This window comes from Mastigoproctus giganteus, chromosome 12 (genome assembly GCF_048544385.1).
Source record: "Mastigoproctus giganteus isolate SK-2022 chromosome 12, ASM4854438v1, whole genome shotgun sequence".
NCBI lineage: Eukaryota > Metazoa > Arthropoda > Arachnida > Uropygi > Thelyphonidae > Mastigoproctus > Mastigoproctus giganteus.
Genome location: NC_143586.1, coordinates 25,091,622 through 25,107,543, shown reverse-complemented (window position 1 = coordinate 25,107,543; position 15,922 = coordinate 25,091,622). Strand labels below are relative to the sequence as shown.

The window sequence follows — 15,922 nt, the reverse complement described above, 5'->3', positions numbered from 1 at the left end:
TGATGCTGCATAAGCCTGCTTTCTTGCATCATATGCCTTAACTAACTAATGCTAATGCTAATTTAAACAGAAAAATATTTCCCATTTGTAACAAATACAGCCATTATTTCACTTGTTATTTCATGGAAATAACAAGTGAAAAAGTGAGAGGACTCTCTGAGAAAAATGAGTTGGCAAAGAAAGGCACTCAAATACTAGCAGAAAATCAGAATTTGAGATACCATGGACTGCTTTGGCAACAAAGCTAAGTGTGTTGAAGCATTGAATGCCTACCTATCGACCAAATCATTTCGTATTTAATTTTATTGGGTGGTGTGCTTATTTGATAAATGACAATTTAATTTTAGTTTTAAAAGATTTCAGTACATTCTACTGGAATGTAAATTACTGAAACAACTGGATTTCATGTACCACTGCATGTGCAATATGCACACTTATCATTAATGCTGGAACTGTGGCTGAGGTTTTTCAATTACTAATGACCTTGCACAGATTGTTCATTTACCTACAAGAATACTGGACAATCCTAACCATACAGTCAACACACTTGATCATTTTCTCACAAACAACCCTTCTAAGTACACGATCGAAGTGAGAGGTCCTTTAGGCACTTCAGATAACAACTTGGTGATTGCCTCTTCTCCAATGGAGCCTTTATCTCATGGCTATTCCCAACCTTGTATTGTTTGGCATTACAAGAATGCAATTTGTAAAATAGGATAACCTTCTTTTCTTCTTTTCCTTGGTTGGATTACTGTTTCAAAACTTCTGATGCCAACGTTTGCTCAGACCATGTCAGTGAAATTATTCTTGCAGGAATGGAATCCTTTATCCCACACTCCACTTTAAAATCTTGTCCTTTATCTAAACTTTGGTTTTCCAATAAATGTGCTAAAGCTGTTCAAGAAAAGAACGTTGCATATTGGCTTGTTTCTAAAATTCTTCACTTTCATTTTCTGCCTAAACCAAAGCTCGCAACAATTGTAAAGCAGTTATTAATCAGTCCAAACTAGAGTTTGAACAGGCTAAGAGTAGAAAACTGGTTTTTTGCCCTAATGGTAGCCAAGCATTCTGGCCTCTTGCAAAGCTATTGGCCTCAACTTTTGCCCATCTCTGCTCCCACCTCTGTCCAAAACAGATGGTTCTGTTGTCACTTCAGCCAAGGATAAAGCTGACCTGCTAGCATCCCATTTTTCTTCCAACTCATGTATTAATGATTTTGGTAAAACACCTCCCACCATTCCCAACATGCTCCATTCCATGCCTCCTGTGGTCTTGAGTCAAAAGGATGTCAGAAGGATTTTGACGAATCTTGATGATGATAAAGCTACAGGTCCTGATGGTATTTCTCCACTTGTTCTAAAAACCTGTGCTGCTGAACTTACTCCTGTTCTTTACTGCCTTTTTTCACTTTCTTATTCCAAAAGTGTTTTTCCTTCTGCGTGGAAATTTACTCATATCCAGCCAGTTCCTAAAAAGGGTGACAAATCTTTCCCACCAATTATCGTCCCATTGCAATTACTTCTACTCTGTCTAAAGTAATGGAGAAATCAATTAACCGCCAACTCTTAAACTACCTAGAAACCTTCCGTCTATCAATGATTGCCAGTATGGATTCCATCACTGTCAATCCACTGGTGATATTCTGGCTTATGTTACCCATTTATGGACTAATTCAATGGAAAAGTTCGGTGAAACATAAGCAGTTGCTCTTGACATCTCAAAGGCTTTTGATCGTGTTTGGCATAAAGGTCTTCTAAACATGCTTCCATCTTATGATTTGCCAACTGTTTTTTGTAATTGGTTATCCAGTGTCTTCTGACTTCTCCACTAATGCTGGTGTCCCCCAAGGTTCAGTTCTTTTCCCCCACTATTTTCCTCTTGTATATTAATGACCTTCTTCCATTGACTGGAAATCCTATCCATAGTTTTGCCGATGATAGCACATTGCTATCCACTTTCCATTTTGAGAAACCTTGCCCTGATTAATCAGCTTCAACTTTTTGAAAATTTGCTATTAATTCCTTAAATGCCAATCTCCAGGTAATTCTCCAGTGCGGCAAAGACAACTTAGTTGATTTCAATACTTCTAAAACTCAATCTTGTCTTATATCTTGCAAAAAGGATTCAACTGCCTTTTTCTGGAACAACCTTCCTTCGTACATATTTCCTGAAAATTGCAGTCTACAGAAGTTGAAGTCCAATGTTAACAAATATCTTCTTTCGTCTTCTGAACCTCCAACCCAAGCACAGTACTAAGTATTATAGGTTCTAATACCTCTCGTGTTTGGGGTTTACATAAAAAAAAAAAAAAAAATGATAAATGCAGCTAATATTTTAAACCAAACTGGTTCTCCTTGCTGAATGCAAGACCAATTTTGACCAGCAGCCCAAGTTTTCAGAAAGAAATTTAAAAGTCCTTACTTCTTTTTTATGTGTTGCTGGTAAAAATTTGCTATGTTTGCTTGCATTTCTCAGCAGTTACTAGCATCTTATCTATTTAAGTAAAAAAAACAAAAAAAAAACAAAACTGCTCCCCTTTAAAATTCACATGACATACAATTTTAATGACAGTAGCTGCCAGTGGATATGGGACTGTTTCAACAGGTTTGAACTTGATCAATTAGCAGTATTGCCTGGAGCCATCAAAGTCAATGATTGGCTTGGACATTCCAGACAATTATGTATTACCTATACTATGGCAACCACTAAGACCCTCTCGGCAGCAGCATGACAATGCTTCATATGCTTTTTCATATCATACAGCGAGGAACATACAGGGCTGTTTTGTGAACAATGACAGTGACAACTGGAAACAATCAACTTCATGGTTTTCAGACACTACCACCAGTAAACCACATTTGAAGCATCCCTATATCAGATTGCTTCCCCCAAACTTCATGGTTTAAAGAATGCACTCCAACAGGAACTTGGACTGGTCAGGCTCACAGAACTCAAATTGCAACCCCCATTGAACAATTGTGTTGCGACATCATCCAGGCCAAAAGCAGCTCCATTATGCATTAAGTTTTAAATGTTTTTAAATTAAAAGCCCTTTTTGCAATTATCTGTGTGCATGACCAAATAACCCTGGTCATATAGTGACTCACACACAGACTACAGAATTTAATTCATCAAGGGGCAATAAGGCAAGTGCTCTGGGAAGTTTTTTGATTGGAAGCATAGTTAGCAAGAAAAAGGTTCGAGCCCGTCACCACCAAATACGGAGGATGCAGAAAGGTCAGGGAATGACCACCGCATATTCCCGGAGTAATATGGCCTTAGTTGCTAATGCTCCTAAAAAAAAATTTTAAAGTAAAGAAAGTCACTGTGTGTGTATATACAGGGTGTCTCAAAAATATTGGTACAAAGGTTTAGGGGAGGTAGGTAACATCTAAAGGAATGTGAATCGCACAGGAACCCATAACCGGAAATGTCACTTTAAGTTTGTACACGGCGCTGTTCATCAGTTCACGAGAGGGAAAATTTCTGGTTTACTCATTCAAGCAGTAGTCGCCGCATGAAGGGCAGGCATCAATATACGAACTGTGAGCTGGCAGACATGCATCTAGTGTATGCAGTGTATGTAGATCAGCAGAGGGCCCACATGGTGTGCACCCTCATGCGGCACAACATTGCTTTGCAATAAATGTGTGGGCAGGTATGGTCGGTGACTGCTTAGTCGGCCCATACGTGTTATCATCCCACATGAACTCCACTAAATATCGGATCTTTCTTCAACAAGTTCTACCAGGGTTACTTGACAATGTTCCAGCAAATGCGAGACGCAACATTTGGTTTCAACATGACGGGGCGCCTGCCCATTATGGAAGGTATGTTCGTGACCATTTGAACAGGCGTTTTGGGCGTCGATGGATTGGCTGTGGTGGACTGCTTGCCTGGCCCCCCCATGCTCACCTGATTTATTGAGCCTTGATTTCTTTCTGCGGGGTCCTCAAATCTATCGTGTATGAATCGCCTGTGGAGACGGAAATGGATCTCGTGGCGAGACTTGTCTGCACTGCTGCTACTGTCAAAGAAACTCCAGGTGTGTTTGACCATGTCCGCCAATCCATGCTGCATCGGTGTCACGCATGCATCGCGTCTCATGGTGGAATCTTCGAGCATCTGTTGTAACATCATGAAATGCATCCATCTCATACTCCATTGTTAATATGTCAAATAAATGTTTGCTACTAATCACTGTCTTGTGTCATTTCTGCTTCTTGTGCCTCTGCTACTACTTTCCCGTGACGTTTCCGGTTATGGATTCCCATGCGATTCACATTCCTTTAGATGTTACCTACCTCTCCTAAACATTTGTACCAATATTTTTGAGACACCCTGTATATATATATATATATATATATAGTGAAAAAGAACTCAACCAAATAAAATAACAATAACAGAAAAATATAAAGAAAAGAAAAGTTGAAGCAACATTCCTAAATAATTTTAAAAATTAAGCTAATTAAAAGAAAATTAGCAGCACCCCCCCCCCTCGTAGGCAACCGCTCCTGAATTATGTGAAATCTCACTAAGGTGGAAACGTGGACTAACAACATTACGTGACCAAATAAACTAAAAATAATAATTAATAAAATGAAATGAAATAAAATAAAATAGACTGACCATTATGCTCCATCTTGACAGAGGACCATGAGGCCAATAATAGTCAGGGAATCACTGCATTTCAAACGCTAAACAAATTAATGCAACGACGGAATGATACCAAGATCAAACCACTGATGCAATATATTTTTTCTTATTTATTTTAATATTTATATTTTTAATATATATTTTGATTACTTTTTATCTCTCTATTTAATTTTGGATTATATATATCTACAGTGACAAGCAAAAGGCAAAGACATAAATATATACATATTGTAATATATACAACTAACATACATATACATAATAATATATATGCAAACAAATAATTTAAAACAAGTTAATTCTCCTCAGCAGAGGAGCAAAGTAGGGTTGAACAGAAATTTCATTCTGAAGGGGATAATCAGGAAACTGCTACAGCTGTACATGATGGTACATATCCTGTATCTTCTGAGACCTGTACACTTTATCATCACAGAACTTGTGGGGGTCAATCTTCAGGGTGTTGTACATTTGGAGGGTGTTAGCCAGAAAAAATATTTTAAGCATGGTTAAATTCTGTAATGAGGAATTCACAGTGAGGATTCCTCTAAGAATCCTCTAAATTCTTAGAGGAATCCACACATGACTGCAAACGATGCAAGACAGCCGGGCCCACAAAAAGATTGTGGACATTTGGGGCATCAAGATGATCGGTGAGAACTGATTCCAAGGGGTGCAACCAAGGTTTGCATACATTATAGATCTCAAGTTGGTGAAAGGGTGGCCATTAACATGGTTCAACCATCTTAAAATCCAGTACTCGATACTCATGAATTCTTTGATGTTAGTGAGAGAAGCAGAGGACCAGATCATCGAGGAATACATAGGAATCGGAACATGACATGTTTGTATATAGTGAGTGGCAAGTTTATAGTTGTTTACTCCAGTAATTTCCTGTCTTATTGCCCATATTGTTGACAGAGCTTTTGCCTTAGTGTTGGCAAAGTGCTGTTGGAAGGTTAGGCCTTCATCCCACATAACCTCTAAACCAGTGTGATGCAAGACCTTCTGGATCCTAATACCATAGATGTATTTGTATATGTCTATAAGATATTTGTTGACATTAGACTTGAACTTCTGTAGACCGTAGACTAATTTTCAGGAAATACATATGAAGGAAGGTTGTTCCAGAAAACAACAGTTGAATGAATAAACGAAGATGAAAAGTTGGTTTTGTGAGTTTGAAGTTAGACAGTAAATGGATGTTGGCTGGTGGCGGCACATGTTCAGACTGTTTTGAAAGTGAGCGTGGGAATTATAGAAGAAAATTCAGAAGAACAGTAATCCAACATGGATTACTGTTCTTCTGCTGCATGTCTTTTCTACAGATACTTCCATGAGGAAGTATCTGTAGAAAAGGCATGGAGCAGAAATAGTACATCTATGAGACAGCGAGTTGAGAGACTTTGTTCGAGATCACTAAAACCATCACTTTGTTGGAGTCACTAAAACCTAACTGCCCTCTTCTGAATGGAATCTAGAAGCCTGAGAGAGGTTTTGGGAGCACCACCCCAGATGTGGGAACAATATTCCGTGGTAGGGCAGATTCGCGATTTGTACAGAGTGAATTTGTATAGTTGTACAGAATTTGTACAGTGTTTGGAAGAAAAGCAACGCCAAGAGCAAAAGAGAAAACTAAGTTTTTTAGATGTAGAGGAAGCAATATTTGTAATGTGCTTGTGCCAAGAGAGATTAGAAGTAAGGGTAATTCCAAAAAGAGATACATCATCTTGCCTAGAAATTGGAGTGTCACCAAAGATAAGCATAGGAGCAGAAAAATCCTTTTTGCGAGATATAAGACAAGATTGAGTTTTAGAAGGATTGAAATCAACTAAGTTATCATTGCCTCACTGGAGAATTACCTATAGATCGGCATTTAAGGAATTGGTAGCGGATATTTGAGAAGTTGAAACTGATTGAGCAGGGCAAGGTTTCTCGAATTGGGAAAGTGGAATGCAATGTAATATCATTGGCAAAACTATGGATAGGATTTCCAATCAATGGAAGAAGGTCATTAATATACAAGAGGAAATGAGTGAGGGAAAAAACTGAAACTTGGGGGACACCAGTATTAGTGGAAAAGTTAGAAGACAGAGAGCCATCTACCATCACCCTCATCGAGCAATCAGAGAAAAACTGGATAACCAATTACAAAAAAACAGTTTGCAAACCATACTATGGAAACTTGTTTAGAAGACCTTTATGCCAAACAATCAAATTTATTTATTTATTTATTTTTATTTTGGTAGTTGTTGGCGTATCGGCTTCTGTGGCCATAATGAACCTCCCAAGGTTTTTGCAGTACTTTTGATCCATGCCCGAGGCGGGATTCGAACCTGCAACCTTTGGGTTGCTAGGCAGGCACTTTACCCACCCGGCTAGTCCGGTCAGCACATGATCAAAAGCTCCTTTGAGATGTCAAGAGCAACTGCTTGTGTTTCACCAAACTTTTCCATAGAATTTGTCTATAAATGAGTAACATAAGAATATCAACAGTGGATATCACCAGTATGGAATCCATACTGGTGATCGTTGATCAGATGGAAGGTTTCTAGGTAGTTTTAGAGTTGGCGGTTAATTGATTTCTCCGTTAGTTTAGAAAGAGTAGAAGTAATTGCAATGGGACAATAATTGGATGGGAGGGATTTGTCACCCTTTTTTGGATATGAGCAAATTTCCAAGCATAAGGAAAAAACACCTTTGGAACAAGAAAGTGAATAAAGGTGGCAAAGAACAGGAGTTCTTTGCTGCCTTTTCTGGAGAACAGGTTTTGAGAACAAGTGGAGAAATACCATCAGGACCTGGAGCTTTCTTAGCATCAAGATTCGTCAAAATCCTTCTAACATGCTTTTGACAGAAGACCACAGGAGGCATTGAATGGAGCATGCTGGGAGGTGTTTTACCAAGATTTAATGGGTGGTTGAGGGGGAGAAGACAGAGAGTGGTAATCAATGGAAACTGCTCATCGTGGACTAATGTTATTAGTGGAGTCCCTCAGGGTTCAGTGTTGGGTCAATTATTGTTTTATGTATTTATAAATAATATTGATGATGGTATATCAAGCTTAATGTCCAAGTTTACAGATGATACAAAGGTTGGCAGGGTTGTTAAGGATACTACTGACGCTATGCTGCTGCAACAGGATCTGGAAAGGTTGAGCAGATGGGTTGAGAGGTGGCAAATGAAGTTTAACAAATGTAAAGTACTACATATGGGAAACAGCAACCCCAGAGCAACGTATCAACTTTGTGGTACTACACTGACAGTGGTAGAGAATGAAAAGGACCTGGGGGTAATTGTGCAGGCAGATATGAAGTTCTCTGAGCAGTACAGATGGGCTGCAAGAATAGCTCATGGTGTCTTGTCAATGATATACAGGAATTTTTCTAGCAGGGATAAGGAGGTGATTATTCCCTTGTATAAGGCAATGGTCAGGCCACACCTTGAGTACTGTATACAGGTCTGGAGGCCTCATTTCAAGAGGGATGTAGAGCTGCTGGAACAGTACAGAGAAGGGCAACAAGATTAGTGAATGGAACAAAGGGATGCTCTTACGAAGAAAGGCTTAAGTTTTGCAAATTACAGTGTCTGGAGACTAGGCACCGGTGAGGTGATTTGATAGAGGTGTTTTATACACCTCTATCAAATCACCTCACCGTCTTGAATGGTTTGAGCATGCTCAATGCTGATGAGATTCTGCCTTTTGCTCAAAATAATCACCTGAGAGGGCATAAATTCAAATTGAGGAAAGACAGATGTGTGGAAATTTGCCTTTAGCCAGCGGGTAGTTGGTTGGTGGAACAGACTTCCATCCCTTGTTGTGGAAGTTGATAGCCTAAATAAATTTAAGGCTCAGCTGGACAGGTATTTCGAAACGGAGGGGTGAAGTGGAAGGCTTTTTTTTTTTTTTTTTTGGCTGATGCTGCATAAGCTTGCTTTCTTGCATCATATGCCTCTACTAATGCTAAGATCATTAATACATGAGTAAGAAGAAATGGTAAATGAACAATCTATGCATGGCCATTGTTAATTGCAAAAGCCTCAGCATCTTCACCAGCTGAGTCTGTATGATTAGGAAATAGAAGCCAGCTGGTGTTTTAAGCATTAAAATCTCCAAGGAAATCACATGGAACTCCAAGGAAGAGTTCCATGTGATTAGTAGAATTGGGAGAACGACAGAGGCTACAGATGAATTTGATAAAATGTAGTAGAGAGAGATTTTAAGTCAGAGAAGATCAAAAAGAGGAGATTCCAAATTACTGTCTCTGACAGGGAATATCACAATGGACATATGCACAAGTACCACCTTTGAAGCAAAAGGAATCATACAGCGAATAATTCAGATGACTGCGAGGAGCAGTGGTTGAATCAACCAATAAATGGGATTCTGTCAGATAAAGTACAGTAAAGTGTAAAGATAAAGTTTGGCAGACTGTAAATGGAAATCACTGAGACCACATATATTAGTGAAATGAATGAGAAAGTGTTTGGGACGTTTAGATCTTTTCATAGATAAGTTTGTTCTATTAGTTTGAAAATTTATAGTGTATTGAGTCATAAGGAAGGGTAGCAAGGACATGCTATATGAAGTAATGAAATTTTTGGATATGACATACACACAGTAAGAATATACAGGCTCCTTGACATTACGTGGCCTCCACAATGCCTCCCACATACGCACTATACGAAATCCCTGCAGTCACTATCTGGCAGAGTAGAGGCAGCAAGATCATACACTAGCTGATCCCGAAGCCTCCTAGAGGGTTACCAACAGGTTCGGTCCTGTGGACTATTTAGTGACAGGCCTGCAAACACTGTTTTAGAGCTGTATCCTCAAAACATAAGGAAGATTGGACCTCGCCATGATTTCCATCATAACCTGAAAAGACATCAATCGTACTGCATGATGGAAGACATGGGGGGGATTGGGTTTGCTGGAGCTTTGCTCTGGAGACTAAACTTCAAGCCACCAATAAGCAAAGTGGTCATATTGCACCAACTAATGATGAGAATCATCTACAATCTAGTATTGCCTGGTAACAAAGAGGGGTGGTATTCCTCTGTGGATGCCACACCTTGACCCCTGCTTACATTGGTTCACACCTGGATGGTCACTTCCGGTGTGCTAGGTGGCTTCAGCAGGGGGGGGACTCCTTGCATCACCTGTCTGTCCACTCTAATAATTTGTCTATTTCTACCTAGTGGGTAGTTTCACTTTATTCAAACTATCCACTTCCACAAGAGGTGGAAGTTTGTACCAACAATCAACCACCTACTGGCTGAAGGCAAACTCTGCACATTTATCTTGCAATCATATTTCCTCAATCTAGATTGAGATTGAGGAAATATGTTGTTATGATTGAGACACCCCCCCCCCACATGGCGCCTCCGTAGCCAGGTGGGAAGGAGCAGCAGTGCGTAGCACACGATTCTTGATTAGACCGGGGTTCGAGCCCGTCACCACCAAATACGGAGGATGCGGAAAGGTCAGGGAATGACCACCGCATATCTCGGAGCAATATGGCCTTAGTTGCTAATGCTCCTAAAAACTAAAATAACAACAACAACAACCCCCCCCCACCACCACCACCACCACAGGTATCTAGTCTCAAAAACATTGCAATCGGCAGAACTAAGGCCTTAAACAAGACCACCCTTTCGTTTCCTTCACCTCTCATTTCCCGTCTCTGCACCCATTCCAGCAGTTCAATTACCCCCAGGCCAGGTCTTTTTCATTTTATACTACACTGAGTTGAATTAACATACCATACAGTTGGTATGTTAATTATTTGTAAATATTAAACTTCAACTGTAATTTCTCAGCCCATCTGCCTAATTTTTTTAGATCTTGTTGCAGTAGCTTACCCTGATTACTGTCATTAACCATCCTACCAACCTTTGTATCATCTATAAACTAAGAAAATAAACTTGATAGGCCTTCATCAATATCATTAGTAAATATAGAAAACAACAATGGGCCCATTAATAACCACTCTCTGTCTTCTCCCATTCAACCATCCCTTTATTCTAATCATAACTTGCCCTTAATTCCACACTGCTACAATTTATACAGCAGTCTTTTATGTGCAATATTATCAAAAGCTTTCCTGAAATTCAAATATGTATATTACAATTATTTTTTGCATCCAGTTCCTTTGTTACTGCATCATAATTCCAATCAAATTGGTCAGACAAGATTGCCCCTTGAGAAATCCATGCTGTAATTGCAGTATAATTCCATTCCTGTCTAGCTGGCCCTGCATTATTTCTTTAACCAGGGAATACAAGAATATTGCTTCCTCTTGTTGCCACTCTAACATGCTTCTGCTGTAGAAAGCAGTCATCCAATAAATCCACAAAAGTCTTGCTAGTGTTTGAGTGACCAACCCACAAGTTCCAGTCAATATCTGGAAAGTTAAAATCCCTCATTATAAGACATTCCGATTCAATGGCCCACTCTATTTCTCTGTATAACAGTTTGTTATACTCATCACAGTCATTAGGCCTATAACACATCAAACTGACTCAACTCACACTAGCTGCAATTGAATACACCAATCGTCATCATCATCAAACTCTAAAGACTTTGCCTTGTCGCTGCAACCATACATCTCTGTCTAGTGCTGAATGTTTCATTTCCTCATATCCCCTAAAGTTAATTTTCCTCATTAGGTTTTCCAAAATTTTCTTCCTTGGTCGTCCCCTTCCTTTCTTTCCCAATATTTTTCCTTCTGAGATATTCACTAAAAATTTGTTATGTCTTAGAGCGTGTCCTAAAAATATAGACTGTCTTTTTGCCGCCGTCGTGAGTAGCTGCCGCTTTTCTTGCATCTCACTCAAGACAGATTGATTGTTGAATAATGTCCAGGTTTCACTTTCATACAGCAGCACACTCCAAATGAATGACTTAGCAAACTTTTTCCTGGTCTTCCTGTCAATGTGTCTGCTGGTTAGAATATTTTGCTTGTTACTGAAAGCTTACTTGGCAAGGGCGGATTCTTCTTCTGATCTCTGTAGTGCACCGATTGTCCTGGGTAATGAAATTCCCCAAATAACAAAACTGTTTCACTTTGTTGTTCCCCATTTTGATGTTTGTTTGAGGTTGTTCATCATTCTTGGTGACGAAAAGTATTTTAGTCTTTTGTGCATTTATCTTTAGATGTGAATCTTGTAGCCTTAATGATAGCCTTTCCAACATATTACACGGCTCCTGCTCTGAGTCAGCTAATAATGCTATGTCATCCGCAAATCTGATGCAGTGAATCTGTTGTCCATTAATCTTGATACCCTTTGCTTCCTGCTTCATTTTTGTTATGGATTCCTCAACAAACACGTTGAAAAGGTACAGGGATAAAGAGCAACCCTGCCTCACACCTCTCCTGATCCTTGCTTCCTTTATGGTACAATTAATATCTATTTCAGTACGTTGTGTCTTGTACAGATGCAGGATAAGCCTTCTGTCTCTCCAGTCCAGGCCAAAGTTTTTCATGACTCTGAACAATCTCTTCCAATTTACGTCATCAAAGGCTTTTTGTATATCAACAAAAGCAATGTATGTTCTCTATTCATTTCCATTCTTCTTTCAAGAATTGTTCTCATTGCCAGAAGTGCCTCCCTTGTCCCACATCCAGTTCTGAAGCCAAACTGATCTTGATCGATGACCTTTTCAATTCTTTTCTTGATCCTGTTCTTCACTACATTCAAGATGATTTTTGATGCACGGGACAGTAGGGTTATAGTCCTGTAATTGGCACAGTCATTAGCATTGCCTTTCTTTGGAAGAGTGATTGTTCTGCTTTTATAAAAGTCATCTGGGATTTCGCCACTTTCATAGATTTTTTGTATATATCAATCGTATTAGATGAAAAACTTGATTAAGATAAAATAAAATACAGATAAAATTAAAATACATAAAACTAAAAAATATACAAGAAAGATTACAAATTAAAAGCAATAAAAGTGATATAAAACAACACCATGGCTTTCAATGAGCATTAGTAGAGGCATACGATGTAAGAAAGCAAGCTTATGCAGCATCAGCCAAACAAACCCCTCCCATTTCACTCCTCCATTTGTTCCAAATGCCTGTGCAGCTCAGCCTTAAATTTATTTAGGCTATCAACTTCCACAACAAAAGATGGAAGTCTGTTCCACCAATCAACTACCTGCAGGCTAAAGGCAAATTTCCGCATATCTATTCTACAACTGTCTTTCCTCAATTTGAATCTGTGCCCCCTCAGTTTTTCTTAATCTGAGAAAGAGGAAGAATCTCATCAGCATCCAGCTTACTCAACCCATTCAAGGCCTTATACACTTCGATCAGATCACCTTGCAGGTGCCTACTCTCCAGGCTCTGCAATTTGCAGAACTTAAGCCTTTCTTGTAAGAGCACCCCTTTGTTCCCCTCACCAATCTTGTTGCCCTTCTTTGTACTCGTTCTAGCAACTCTACATCTTTCTTAAAATGAGGTCTCCAGACCCGTACACAGTACTCTAGGTGTGGCCTTACCATTGCCTTTTATAATGGGATAATAACCTCCCTGTCCCTGCTAGCAAAATTCCTATATATATCATTGACAAAACCACATGACCTGCCCTGGCAGCCCGTCTGCACTGCTCAGTGAACTTCATATTTGACTACACAATTACCCCCAGGTCTTTTTCACTTTCCACTTCCCTGAGTGTAGTACCACACAGCTGGTACATTTCTCTTGGGTTATTGCTACCCATATGCAATACTTTGCATTTGTCAATGTTAAACTTCAGTTGCCACTTCTCAGCCCATTTGCCCAACTTATCTAGATCCAGTTGGAGTAGCATACTGTCTTTACTGTTGTTAACAACCCTGCCAACCTTTGTATCATCTGCAAACTTGGACATTATTCCTGACATACCTTCATCAAAATCATTAATGAATACACAAAACAACAATGGGCCAAGCACTGAACCCTGGGAACTCCAATAATAACATTTGTCCATGAAGAGCAGTGTCCATCGATTACCACTCTCTGTCGTCTCCCACTCAACCATTCCCTTTATCCATTGTAGCAACTTACCTTTAATGCCATACCTCTCCAATTTGTACAGCAGTCTTCCATGTGCAACAGTATAAAAAGCTTTCCTGAAATCCAAGTGTATGATATCAATATTATTTTTGACATTCAGTTCTTTTGTGACCACATCATAGTATCCAATCAAATTGGTCAGTCAAGACTTCCCTTTAACAAACCCATGCTGTATCTTAACTATTACTGCAGTCTTGTCTAGATGATCCTGCAATGTTTCTTTAACCAGTGATTCCATTATTTTTTCCCAGGAACACAAGTTAAACTAACAGGTAACCTATAGTTACTTGCATCACCTTTTGAGACCCCTTTGTGAATTGGTGATACATTTGCACAACAATGGCGACAACCTACTTTATTAACAGTGGAACTTTACTGCCACAGTACATATTTAAATAACATAAGCAGAATCATGGCTCACTGTACCTATTACTGTAGGAGCAAGGGAATTATCCTCCACACAAACGTAAATTGGAAATGTCTAGGGAGTATGCAGGCTGCACGCTCCTCAGCCAGTTTCAGTTTCCATGCACATGTGAAGGATAATTCCCATGCTCCTACAGTAATATGTACCATGAGCCATAAACCTGCTTATGTTATTTAAGGATATTTTTTTTTTTTTTTTGATTTGGTAGTTGTTGGCGCATCGGCTTCTGTGGCCATATTGCACCTCCCAAGGTTTTTGCAGTACTTTGATCCAAGCCCGAAGCGGGAATCGAACCCGCGACCTTTGGGTTGCCGGGCAGGTACTTTACCCACTCGGCTAGCCCGGTCGGCCATTTAAGGATATGCTGTGGCAGTAAGGTTCTACTGTTATTAAAGAAGGCGGTCACCTTTGAATGCTATAGTATTGTTTTCATTGTTTTATTGCTCTTAATTTGTAATATTTCTTGTATATTCTAATTTTATCTATATTTTTATTGCTTTTAACTCCACAGATTCATTGCCTTTAACTCTACAGTTGTCAGTGCATTTTATTTTTACATCAAAATTTTATCCTGTTTCACTTTATTTTAATTTATCTTAATAAAGTTTTTGTGGTTATATATGGTTGGTGTATTCAATTGCACTTAGTATGAGTCATGACTTTCCCAAATTCAAAGGCCTATTTGAAGAAGAAGAAGAAGAAGAAGAAGAAGAAGAAAAAAGAAACTAAAAGATTGCACTGGCCACCCAGTCTGAGTGACACAAGAGGTGCCAAGTCTCCAATATCCCTACAATGTCTGCATTTGATGACGTGATCAGTACTTCAAATTCATCAAATTTATTTACGATTCTTCTAGCATTAATGTACATGCAATTATGTACTTGTTCTTACTCTTAATTTCCCTAACACAGCCCACGCATTTACTTGTTCCATGATGATCTACAGCAGTGCTTTCAATTCCAGACACCTTGCTTTCCAGTCTGCTGCTTGTTCCAATAGAAGTAGTGCAAAAATCACTTTCATCTCTGCCTGAGGCTCTGGTTAATCTATTATTCTGTGCATCTCCCCCCCTCCAAGTTAGCAGTTCTCCGACCCATCTAACACCTATCCTTTTTGCACAATATATTTCCCATTTACTTGCTAATAGAGTCACTGACAATAACTACCTTCTGTGGGAAACAGTGCTTTCTGCCTTGGGGATTTCCACTGTGTCACTTGAAGCACAAGTGCAAGCTCTGGCATTGAGTTGGGCAGCTGAGATCTTGGTGGGCCCCCATTTTAATTCCTTCGATGTAATCCATCCTATTCTTCAATGCCCATCAGAATTCTGAGTTCGTGGCTAATTTCATCATAATCTTTCCACCAAACATACACAAAAATATTCTCCTTGGCTGTACATGTCCTGTTCCATACAGATCCACAAACATCATAAAAGCAGTGCATTTTGTAAGGCTGTGATTTATAGGAGAAGCGACCCTCCAGTTCTCCCTTGAGCCACAGCACTCCCACTACTTTGAGCCCATTGCTTTGCTGCTCTTGTCTGAGGCATGATTTCTGTTTAAATTTAATTAATTTGAGAATATTACACTAAGCTAATAGATAGTTAAATGCAATAAAATGTATTAAGTTCTCAAGTTTATAATGTATGTAATACATTATACTGTTATAAAAAAAAATGCCAACCTATGTGATTAAAACTTATTTAACACAATTAAAACACAATTCCACTTCCATGCACTACACTACTAGTTATGTGATATGATATTCCTAATAAA

General features: G+C 39.1%; 1 protein-coding gene across 1 annotated transcript in view; it reads right to left on the bottom strand.

Annotated features, from left to right (window-relative positions):
- The window catches only part of LOC150076799 (hepatocyte growth factor-regulated tyrosine kinase substrate-like), a 155,525-nt gene that overhangs the window by 24,851 nt on the left and 114,752 nt on the right, over positions 1-15,922 (bottom strand). The window lies entirely within an intron of this gene.